The 12,157-nt window shown below is 39.4% G+C and overlaps 1 pseudogene; it reads left to right on the forward strand.

The window, feature by feature from the left end:
* The first annotated feature begins 656 nt into the window (after positions 1 to 656).
* LOC118009119 lies at positions 657 to 1,187 on the forward strand (annotated as a pseudogene).
* Positions 1,188 to 12,157: the final 10,970 nt, after the last annotated feature.

A 12,157-nucleotide genomic window follows, 5' to 3' on the forward strand; every position in this document is an offset into this window, starting at 1 on the left:
GTCGCTTAACCAACTGAGCCACCCAGGTGCCCCTCAGAGTGTAAGTTTTTAATTTTAATAGGGTCCAACATATTTTTGTTGTTGATTGTGCTAGTGGTATTGTATTTAACACTCATCACTAAATCCAAGGTCATGCTGATGTTCTTCTGTTTTTTCTAGAGGTTTTATAGCTTGCATCTTACATATGTTTTGATCCACTTTGAGTTCATATATGTGTAAGGTCTAAGGTTTTTTTTTGTTTGGTTGCTTTGTTTTGGCATATGGGAGTTCAATTAATCTGTTATTATTTGTTGAAAACTATCCTTTCTTTGCTCAGTCATCTTTACCCATTTGTCAAAGACTAATTGACTACATTTGAATGTATTGATAGCTGGGTTCTCTGTTCCACTGATCTAAGTGTTTGTTCTGTGGCCAATACCATGCGGTCTTGATTATGCTAGCTTCCTAGTAAAGCTTGAAATGAGCCCTTTGACTGTCTTCCTCTTGCTCCTCCTCCTTTTCTTCTTCCTCTTCTTCTTGTATATTGTACTATTTAATCTAGATTTTTTGCCATTCATATAAGCTCTAGAAGTGATTTGTTGATATCTGAAAGATAGCTTACCAGGGTTTTTATTGGCATCACAATGAATGTATAGATCAAACTGAAAAGAGTTGACATCTTAAAAATGTGGATCCTTCCCAACATGGCGCAGTCAGTTAACATTACCGAGCTGAACCTGCCACAGCTAGAAATGCTCAAGAACCAGCCAGACCAGGAAGTGGAGTTCCTGTCCACGTCCATTGCTCAGCTCAAGGTGGTACAGACCAAGTATGTGGAAGCCAAGGACTGTCTGAACATGCTGAACAAGAACAACGAGGGGAAAGAATTACTCGTCCCACTGATGAGTTCTATGTATGTCCCTGGGAAGCTACATGATGTGGAACATGTACTCATCCATGTGGGAACAGGCTACTATGTAGAAAAGACAGCTAAGGATGCCAAGGACTTTTTCAAGAGGAAGAAAGACTTGCTTACCAAGCAAATGGAGAAAACCCAGCCAGCTCTGTAGGAGAAGCATGCCATGAAACAGGCTGTCATGGAGATGATGAGCCAGAAGATTCAGCAGCTCACAGCCCTGGGGGCAACTCAGGCTACTGCCAAGGCCTGAGAGCTTATTTCAGATCTGGGGCAGAGGGACTCTGCTTCAGGAGCTTGGGACTTTGTGGGCGTGGCTTCCTGGGGTCCAGGAAGAGAACGATCTTGTGTTTCATGCTAATAAATGTGCCAGCTGGGCAAAAAAAAAAAAAAAAAAAAAATGTGGATCCTTCTAATCTATGGACATGGAATATATCTCCATTTACTTAGATCTTCTTTGATTTTTTTCATCAATGTTTTATGCACATACAAATTATTCCACATACAGATTGTGTACATACTGTTAGATTTATATCTAAATATTTCATTTATTGCATGCTATTATGAATGGTGAGGTTTATTTAATTTCAAGTTTCAGTATTCATCTCTCATAAATAGGGAGACAATGGGCTTTTTATTTATTTATTTTTATTATTTATTTATTTATTTATTTATTTATTTATTTATTTATTTTAAAGATTTTATTTATTTATTCATGAGAGACAGAGAGAGAAAGAGGCAGAGGCAGAGGGAGAAGCAGGCTCCCTGCTGAGCAGGGAGCCCAGTGCGGGGCTCCATCACAGGACCCTGGGATCATGACCTGAGCCGAAGGCAGACGCTTAACCGACTGAGCCACCCAGGCGTCCTGACAGTGGGCTTTTTAAATATCGACTCTGAATCCTGCAGCCTTGCTGGGCTCACTTATTATTCCAGGTAGGCAGATCTTGGCTGTGTCTGTCTGGATGAGGTGGCATTTTATTCTGTAACCTCAGTTCTTTGATGCATCCAGGAAAATTCACTGATTTTTCTTGTTAGGACAAGAGTGAGGAAGCCCTAGGCTTCATGTGTCAGAGCACAGACTGGAATTTCTCACATCCTGCTTTCTAAAATTTCTTATTGTTTTCCTACTCATATATGTTTTATTAATGTTTGTCCTTGAGGTCTTAATTGTTTATTTCTATGTAATAGAAAATTGACAGAGGCAGATAACGAGCACATATAAATGATAATTATTACAGTTCTAAAGGCAATTGTGAATCTACCCAACAGCAACAACAGCAAAAAAATAATGTCAGTAATTTGGAAGCCACTCTTCATTTAAACAGTTATGGGCAATCCCTTTCCTTTTTTTTGTATGAAGCCCAGTATGAAATTCTTTGAACACCAGGAAGAAATTTCCTGTTAACTTCTGAGCTATTTCTGCTTTTAGAGTAGAAGCACAGCAGGGGACCAATGGAAGATATATTTGAAAAAAAAAATGTTGTTGGCCACATTTAACTGAGGACCCTCAGGCACGCACATCTGCATACTAAAGTGATTAGCGCCTTAGTTGAGCTCGCATAAGGAGGACAGAGACCAGCTCTGAGAGGGGGACAGTGGCAGGCCGCTATTCATCCTGACATTGATATTTCTCTTCCATGTGGCCTGAAACGTCAAGTTCTGTTGAAAAGAATGGCCCATTTGCATGTAAGCCCCATGACTAGAACACATGTATTTCCACACAGAATCTGTCCTAAGTCACACATGCCATGGGACCATAAGAATGACTGACTTCAAGCTGAGAACACATGGGGCAGATCTTTAAAACCTGCCAGCCATGCATCATTTTCCCCTTGAAGTTGCCTTCAGGCCACTCTGGGCACTTTGCTGCCTTTGGGTCCATTTTAGCACTTAGGAGAGAAGGAGCATCAAAACGTGCATGGGGGGCAAGAATGTGTGTGTGTGGGGAGGCTATGTTAAAATAAAGCAGTGTAATTTAGTGATTAGTAACTATAATGAAATTTGCTATACCCCTCATAATTTTCATGTGCACATAACTTACCCTATTGTATTCATTGTTACTGTACTCAATCCTAAAGATTTTGTGTTTAGACCTACAAAGAAATCATATAGACAAGCACAAATAATGCAAGATCCAGAAATTCTATACCAATAGAATAGCTAACTGAGCTACTCTGATTTAGTTGCCTATCCTAAAGTGATCAAACTCTCGCAGTTATAAATCCTATGAGGGACCAAGTTTTCTTCTTTATGTATTATATAAATAAAGTATACCTTAATATGTTGTCATGATTTATTCCACGAATATTTCATGGATTCCACAGCATAAGAGAATTTCTCTACCCCTCCTCCCTATTAACCATGAAATGTTATGTCATGCTGGGGGCTGAGCTCTGAGGCAGTGATAGAGAACATCTGCACAATGGCAGTTTCCTGATCTTACTGAGAGCAATGATTACAGAGGGACTTTTATATCTGAGTTATTCATGATCACAGCAAAATAATGGACTGGCTTATAGTTTGTCAGAAAGAAGGCAACTGTGATATAGTATAAAGAACTCTGGATCTAAGATCAGGGGAGCTGGTTAAATTTAAATCTAGCCCTTAGCATTAGTAGTTACACTAGTTATCGATTGCTGCATAACAAATGATCCCCAAACTTAGTGTCTTAAAAGAACAAATGTGTGTTATCTCCTATAGATTCTATGGGTCTGGAATTTGGGAGTGGCTTAGTTGCATGGTTCTGTTTTGGAATTTCTCATGAGATGCCAGTTGAGCTGGCAGCTGGGGCCATCACCATGTGAAGGTTTGACTGGGTTAGAACACTGGTTTCCCAAATATCTCATTCACAGGTTTTTGGTAGGAGGAATCTGTTCCTCACTGTCAGCTTGGCTGTCTGCACACCTGGCAGCTGGCTGCCCTGAGACTGAGCTTTCCAGAGAAGAGAGAGCAAGAGAGAAGCCACCATGCCTCTATGACCTAGTCTTAGAAGTCACAAATCATCATTCCTACATATTCCATTAATTGGAAGCAAGTCATGGAGGTCAGCTACGCTCCAGGGCAGGAGAATTAGGTCTCATCATTGGATGTGAGGAGTGACAAAGAGTATATATGGGTATATTTAAACCACCACAGGAGCTACATGAGTAATGATTAATACAGCCTCTCTGAATATCAGTTCCCTTCACAAAAGAACAGTATCTAACTAGGAGAATCATTGAGGCTATTAAATAAGACGATGCATGTAGCATATTTTGTAAAATGTTACCTGTTTTACATATGTAAGATAAAAACAGATAGTAGGATCAGTGCACCGTTAATGTTATTTTATTATGGCCTTGATATATGTTGAAGACATCCCATTCAATGACCTCCACGTTGGGCAGACCGCTGTGCAGTGCAGACTCTTTTGGAGAAGGAAACGTGCAAATCCAGACTGTCACAGCCTAGTAGGCAACACTCATACACTGCTGTAACCATGGAGAACAGTCATTGTATAATGCAAACTTAATTCCCAGAGAATGAGGGGCAGTTAAACAATCAGAATTATTTTCTTATTTTTTGAGTGGCTTGATCGAGTATGTGTCGTTTTCCCCACCTGACAAGAGGTCGGCGACAGGCAAGCAGATCAGGCTGATGCAGTGGCGGAAGGTCCGTAGGGGTCAGAGACTCTGGCTGTCTCGGCTCCGCTGTCCTGGCTCATCCCCATTGCCTTAACCTGCTGCACTCGAAACGGTGAGCCTGTGTTCCACAGGAATGCAACAGGGACAAGGGACAAAAATGGTGTGCTGAAGCTGCCCTGTTTTTGTGTTTGTAAGCTTTGATTTCTAATATATTTAGACTTATGGAAAAGTAGAAGTAGAGATTTCCCTTATATTCTTTTCCGAGCTTCACTCGATGTTAGCACCATCCATAACAATAGTGCATTTGGTGAAATCTGGAAATTAGCATTTACTATGAACTAATTAACTGATTGCTATTAGTAACACTATAACTACTGTAACTAATAACTATCCTATTAACTCATAATACTATTACTTATTTGTTAATAATGGTGGCATTAATAATATAAAATAATATATAATATACAACATAAAGTATAGTGATAAAGGATATTAATAGCAATCTCATTACTATTTTTACTCAACAATACTACTGACTAATTTACAGACCTTATTACAGTTTTTCCCAGTTTGGCCACTAGTGTTTTTCCAGCTCTAGGCTCCACGACGCCGTCATTCACTGCGTCCGTCTGTGTTTCCCCACACACACCCATCTTACTCTTGTTTTTTGTCACCTGGAAACTTCAGAAGGGTCCTGGTCAGTAATTTTGTAGAATGCCCCTCAGTGTGGGTTTTTCTGATGTTTTCTTGTGATTCGGCTGGGGTTATGCATTCATGCAAAACAGTTGCCAAGGTGACGTGCTTTTTCCCTCGCCTGGTTTTAGTGGGTGTGTGAGATGTAAACCTGCATTCCTTGATTTTGATGGTGTCTGCCTTGTTTACATCTCCGTACCCCGGAGACCACGCCATGACAAAACATATGCAACTATTTTTAACTGTGCAATTGCTAAGTGTCTTCTGGAGAGGTATTTTGAGACTAAGGAAATTTCCTGTGTTCCATACGTTTGCCCACTAACTTTAGCATCAGTAGATGGCTTTTGCCTGTAACCGCCATGAGTCTGTGTTTCTGTAGTGTTGGTTCAATCTGATGACCTCTTTTTAAGAGTGATTTGATGATTTCTCTAGATACATATAAATGAATCAATGAGAAACTACAGAAATCAAATCCATAGCTTAATATGGAAATGTGAATGTCTGTTTGGCAAAATGGAAAAAAAAAAAAAAAAACAAACACTTTGGGACAATACGGTTTCATGCAGGGAACCAAAAAGCATTTTTTGAATTTCTGATCATATGGGCAATATTCCTGAGCCTTGCGAATATGAAAACAACCAACCTGTTTACAACAGGAAGAACTACTACACATGCTTACAAAATCCAAAGAAGATACGAAAATCATGTACCTAAAGTCTCTTCCTCGGTCTGGTATATCTTCAGAGAAACGGTGGAATTGCTATAGGCATGTTTCTTTCACTGGAAGAGACGGCAAGAGAAGTGGGTGGCATTCATTACGCTGTGAGGGATCGGTTTTGCTTCTTGTTTTCACCAGGAGAGGAGAAGGCTCTGATTCTTTACTCATTCTAAATCACCATCGCAATTTTTTTTTTTTTAAAGTCAGATGATTAGGGTTTTCATTACTTACTGGCAGATGAATTACATTAGAGAAAAAGGGTATGCAAATAAGAGTGTGGTAGATGTCAAACAAAGTCAGTAATCCACCCCGGGACCCCGAGGTAGAGTCTCAGTTGCCTGTCTGTGCAGAAGTTTGTCAGAGTTGAGAAACAACCGGGCAGCAACCACAAAGAGTGTTTAAACAAACCAGTCTGGGAGTCAAAAGGTGTTGCGTTGCAGAAGGCTGGGGGTGTTAATTCAACATGGATTAACACCACAGCTGTTTCCTAAAATAGTGAAGATGGGACACACTGGTGTGAGCCCAGAGACTTTTCCTGTATCTGTTCTAGATCAGATGGGTCTGTGGTGAAGTGAGACCAGTGAGGCTAAACGAAAGGCTTCCGAATCAAACACAGAATCCAGTTCTGCTCTTAGACCTCACGAGAGAGGGGCATATGCGGGACCCCGTATCAGAGAAGGCCCCACTCTGCCACACCTGTGTGCAGTCTTCCCTCCCTCTACCAGGGAGCAAGGATTCAGAATATCCTGTGGGCCAAGGGAACATGCCCGCAGTCAGCCTGCGCCGGCTTCTGTATAATGCTCCCGGAATGTCCTGCTCACAGTCTGGAGCAGATTTGCGAGAGCAAGCAGGCCTGTTGTGTGGATTCCTCTTCTTGAGGTCAGACCACATCATCACCAGGATGTGCCTCCCAGGGGATAAGGATGCTGCTCGATTATGGGGCCAAGTTGCCAGGAGGCTGCCCCAACTACACCAGCGTATTCCAGATGGGAGACAGAGAAATCCACCGAGCCTAAATGCAAATTACACTAAAAGGGCTATTTATCAAGATAAGAGAAAAGGATACAACTTACGTATTTAACAGATTGTTTCTTTATTTTCTTAATAATGCATTTTTATGTGGCAAACTACTCATAATATGCCTGTAATTGACCACTTCAATTATTGAGTGCATCACCCCATGTCATGTAGTACTTTTACAGTGTTGTGCAACCACCACCACTGTCTTTTTCCAGAACTTTTTTAATCACCCCAAATAAAAATTCTTATACCCAAGAAACCCTAGCTCCCTACCTTCTCTGACCCCAGTCCCTGCTGACTTCTCTATTCTTGACGTCCTTAAGAATTTTCCTATTCTAGGTACCTCTTGTATCTGGCTTCTTTCAGTTAGCACGGTGTTTTCAAAGTTCATCCCTGATGTAGTGTGTATTAGAACTTCCTTTCTCATTTGGCTGAATAATGTCCCATTGTACGTAGATACCACATTCATCCCTCAGTGGGCACTTGGGCTATTTCCACCTTTTGCCTATTACGAACAATGTTGCTGTGAACTCTGGTGTACAGTTATCTGTGTGAGTCCCTGTTTCTGGTTCTTTTGGGTAGATACTTAGGAGTGGAATCGTTGGGGCATGTGGTAATTACATGTTGAACATTTTAAGGAACTCCCACATTGTTTCCTCAGTTTTAGCTTATACTATTTGCATAGATGGCACATGGGCCTCCCTTGTGAAAACCCTGGGGCCTGCAGATATGAGGGCTGGGGCCTGACGACAGATCATGAGTCTGTAGATACTGTCTATCCTTAGAAATGTTGTTCATTTACTCTTTTCTTCTTTGTCTCCTACATCTTATAAATAAGAAATCTGAGTTTCCATCCGTGTTCAAACTTGGAAACTTTTGTGTCATCTAAAAAAAAAAAAAAATCCAAGTCATGCTGTTTTGTGATATTTCAGGTCTGGCTGAAATCAGGAAGTAATAGGAATATAAAAAGAAAACTTGATCTTTTGAGGTTTTCTGCACTACCGTAGCTTGGATAAAAATTAAGCTTTTAAAAATTTTTGAGGTTCCTCTATTAATACTACTGATTTTTTAAAAACATATTGTATTGCTCCCATCTTTGGAAAGAACTCAGCTCTCCTCCAAGGCCTTGTAGAAATTCTTTGTTTTAATGTAGCTTAAAAAATGAGTCTTTTAAAACCGTGAAGGATGTCAGAAAGAAATGTGAAGAAGGGAGAAAAGCAGAAATTAAAAGAAAAGAATGAGCACCACACTCGCAGGGGGACCCAATCCGAACCGTGTGGGTCCAGGCAGAGCCTTTCAAATCTTTTGAAGTTCATACAGTATTCTGATCCTTAAGCAACCTATGTTCTTGAAAAATTAACCAGGAAACTAGCATGGGCTAAATGCCTTTATGTTTGAATTAGAGGACAGGGAGAGGGCCTGCTGCTTTCAGGGAAGGTTTTTAATCAGAATGTCTCTTCATCCTGGCTTTTGACCTTTCCTAACATTGGATTGTTTTTTCACACTGGTTTTGAAAGAGCCTGTGGCTCTCAGGAAAGAGGAGATGGGTATTGCCATCTTGCTTAGCATGGCTTATGTCAAGATTTTACCCTTGTAAAAGCACCTAAGTGCGCTGATGACAGACAGGGAGCAAAGATGATTTGCAAGTGTTTCTGCTTTTGTTAAACTTTTATTTCAAGACAACTGGAGAGCACATCCCATCACTGCTGTGAAAAATTCTACCTTTAATTTATGAGGAATTCTTTGGAATTTATATTTTCTGATAAAAACATATATTTCTCCAAGTAGTATCCTTCCTAATTTTTAGTAAAGACACCATGCATTTTGCACCCCCAGGTAACCTCTCTGCCCTCTTCATATGTCTGAAAATATCAAGTGGTATTTCCCAAAGACTATACCACATAGCAGCAAATTAGTCTGAGTTTTGCATCCCGAGAGATTGACAAGCCTGAAGGAATTCTGCATAACATCCTCAGGTTAGCATTCAGTCCCAGGAGGCCTCCCCACCTACCTACTGCTATGATCCCCATCTTGCCCTTTTCCTAAGATTGTACAGCAGCATCGGGGTATGTGTAGGATTAATCCATAGTAAATCTTTTATTCTCACTCGACTTTAAGGATCTTGAGAGTGGGACAATAATCAATTTAAACATTTTAAGCTGTTTTATTTCTGATATCATTCTATCCCTTGGCATTCAACATGTTGATGTTGGTGACTCCATAAAAGAGAGTATGGGCAGAGGAAAGAAGGAGGAGTTTCTAGAAAGGGACACAGACTTTTAAGTGTTAGCCACTCGTTAACTGTGAGAATTAGGGCTGTTGGATTTATCACTTAACTTTTCCATTAGATCTATTTATAAAATAATCATTGAAAAAAAATCAAAATTGTTCCAAGATCCTGATGGTAGCTTTCATTTAATTTTCATTTAATGTGTAATGCCTAAGAGCTAAGAAATTCGGACATTTCAGACATCTACATGTCTGGGAGCAGAAATTATATATTACATGTCAGGGACACATGGGCATCGATTACTCTGAAAATTTCTGCAACCAAAGGGCATGTTTAGTATTTTCTAATATAGCACACATTTTAGGAAATCATTCTGTTACCAAGCTTTACTTTTCCCATATATTTTCATATTATTGTTTTCAATTCAATGACAATTTGAAGAAGGATTCATTGATCTTTTACAGGAACACACACATGTATATGCATATGTATATATACACACATGGACACACACACACACACACACACAAAGATCTTCTATTACTCACCCTAGGGGACTAAATGGATTCTCGCAGTCTGCTATGGCTAAAAAAATCTACTAAATTTCTGACAATAACTACTTTTAAGTGAAAGCACTGTTGAGAATTAGAATAATTTAAGGATCATTTGAGGGCATCTTGGAAATTGTGACTCCATGCGGACGGAAAAAGCCATTGGCCTTGGATAATTTGCAAACAGCTGTCTTCTTTACCCCATTCCAAGCTCCCATGTTTTATGCAACTAATACATTATGAATTGCAGCCCCATTCCTTACAGAAATGTGAATTTATAAAAGGCATACATTTTACATCATTTTCACCTTTCTCACCTTGGTCTTAACCACTGCTACTTTCTCCCACCTTCTGAAACCACACTAGCTTGGTCTTCACCAGGTTTTTCCACCTCACCAAAGCTTTCTAATTTGTAACTTGCCACTAAAGCTTTTAGTCAGGTTTTGCATCTGAATGACCTTTTCTTCCTCTTTTGAACACATTACTTGACAAATTTTAAAAGTCAGCCCTCTCTGCTGTAGAGTCTATTTTTTCTTCATTCTTTTTTTTCTATTAAACTTTATTAAAAATAGCTGCATTCACTATCGCAAGTATTCATCGTACTGGTATTTTTCTTATAAAATCCTCCTGAACTAATTCGTGGGTGGTTAGCTTAAAAAATAAAGCATAACATGATATTTTCAATACTACCCTTGGCCCCATGTCTGATATTACCTATAATTCATGAGCAGAGTACAAGTTCAAGATCATGTGATGCCATGAACTTGAATGTTGCCACAGTGTTTATGCTTAATAAATGGTTTTTTGATACCTCTTTTTCAAATACATGCATTCTATACCTGGGAGCATAGGCTAAAGCTAGTAGAGAAGTTTCAGGTATTGTAATGATTAAATATTCAAAATACATTTTTGATCTAATTTTTTAATCAGCCTATGGTTAATAAGATGGTTGAAAAGGCCGATTACACAGGCCACAGCCATTCAGCTGAAGCATGTTGTCATGGTCAGAGACTCATCCGGGGAAAAGCTGTAGCTAAGTACTGCAGGTGCTTGAGCTTGTTCATCATTTAAATCAGTGAGGCAAAGTAGACATGAGTCCGAGATGTTTACTGACAGTCTCACCTGTCTTTCCAGGTTGACCTGGTTCCTAGTGGTGGAAATCAAGTAGGTTTTCTGTAATTAACTTTTGAATGAGGTGGAGTTTTCTAGGAAGAGGTTAATCAACCCTTAGTATTTGAGTTAAATAAATCTAAAAATGCTTGTATACTGTTATTTTAACACTATGCCGTTGTGGGGTACTTGCCACAAAGTTTTTGAGTACTAAAAATTGTGTCTTGTTGGACAATATCCAAATGAGACCCTGTGCACATTGACTCAAGCTTACATGGTAGCTTTTCTGTGCACACGTGTGTGTGTGTGTGTGTGTATGTGTATGTATATATACATATATATATGAATATCTAAATCCATGTTTATAGCTAAAAGAGAAGATCCACACATTGATACAGATATATAAAAGCGAATACTAATGCTCAATAATTTCTGTAATGATACTATGAGTTAAACAAAATATATGCAAAACACAAAATATTTTTGTTAAGGTACTAAGCATGCACAGGGAGAACATTCTGGTGCTTGAAAGGATCTCTGGGAATAGAAATGATTATTTTTTGTCAGGGATCATGTGTTTAAGCACAGATCATTAACAATGCTTTGTTCAATATTTATTCAGTGAATGGTACATGCTAACTATGTGGGAAATTGCAATTTACAATTAAAATGTGGGATACTCTTGGGCACCTGGGTGGCTCAGTTGGTTAAGCGACTGCCTTCGGCTCAGGTCATGATCCTGGAGTCCCTGGATTGAGTCCCGCATCGGGCTCCCTGCTCAGCAAGGAGCCTGCTTCTCCCTCTGACCCTCCCCCCTCTCATGTGCTCTCTCTCTCTCATTCTCTCTGTCTCAAATAAATAAATACAATCTTTAAAAAAAAATGTGGGATACTCTTGCTTTCTTAAAATTTTATTATAAATGTGGCTAGTAATGGATATATTTCATTTAATTTGCAGACTCAGGGAACATCTGTTATAAAAAGTTTTCTCTGTAGAAGGCATTTATCAGTGTCCTATCTTATCTCAACTTTTCTTTGGTTACTAAGTGCTATGATAATTCTAAAATTTAAACCTGAAATAATTTACATTTTTACTGTTCCAAGTTTTAGGAATATTACATTTTTTTGTTTTAAGTAGGCTCCATGCGGAGCCCGCTGTGGGTCTTGAGCTCAGGACCCTGAGATCAAGATTTGAGTTGAGATCAAGAGTCAGATGTTTAAGCCACTGAGCCACCCAGGTGCCCCGGGGATATTACATTTATAAATGTTTATAGTTATTTTGTCATATAGCCTACATAAATAATAAATAGCAGCATGC

The sequence above is a fragment of the Mirounga leonina genome, unplaced genomic scaffold (assembly GCF_011800145.1).
Source record: "Mirounga leonina isolate KUSES-001 unplaced genomic scaffold, KU_Mleo_1.0 Mir_127, whole genome shotgun sequence".
Lineage (NCBI taxonomy): Eukaryota > Metazoa > Chordata > Mammalia > Carnivora > Phocidae > Mirounga > Mirounga leonina.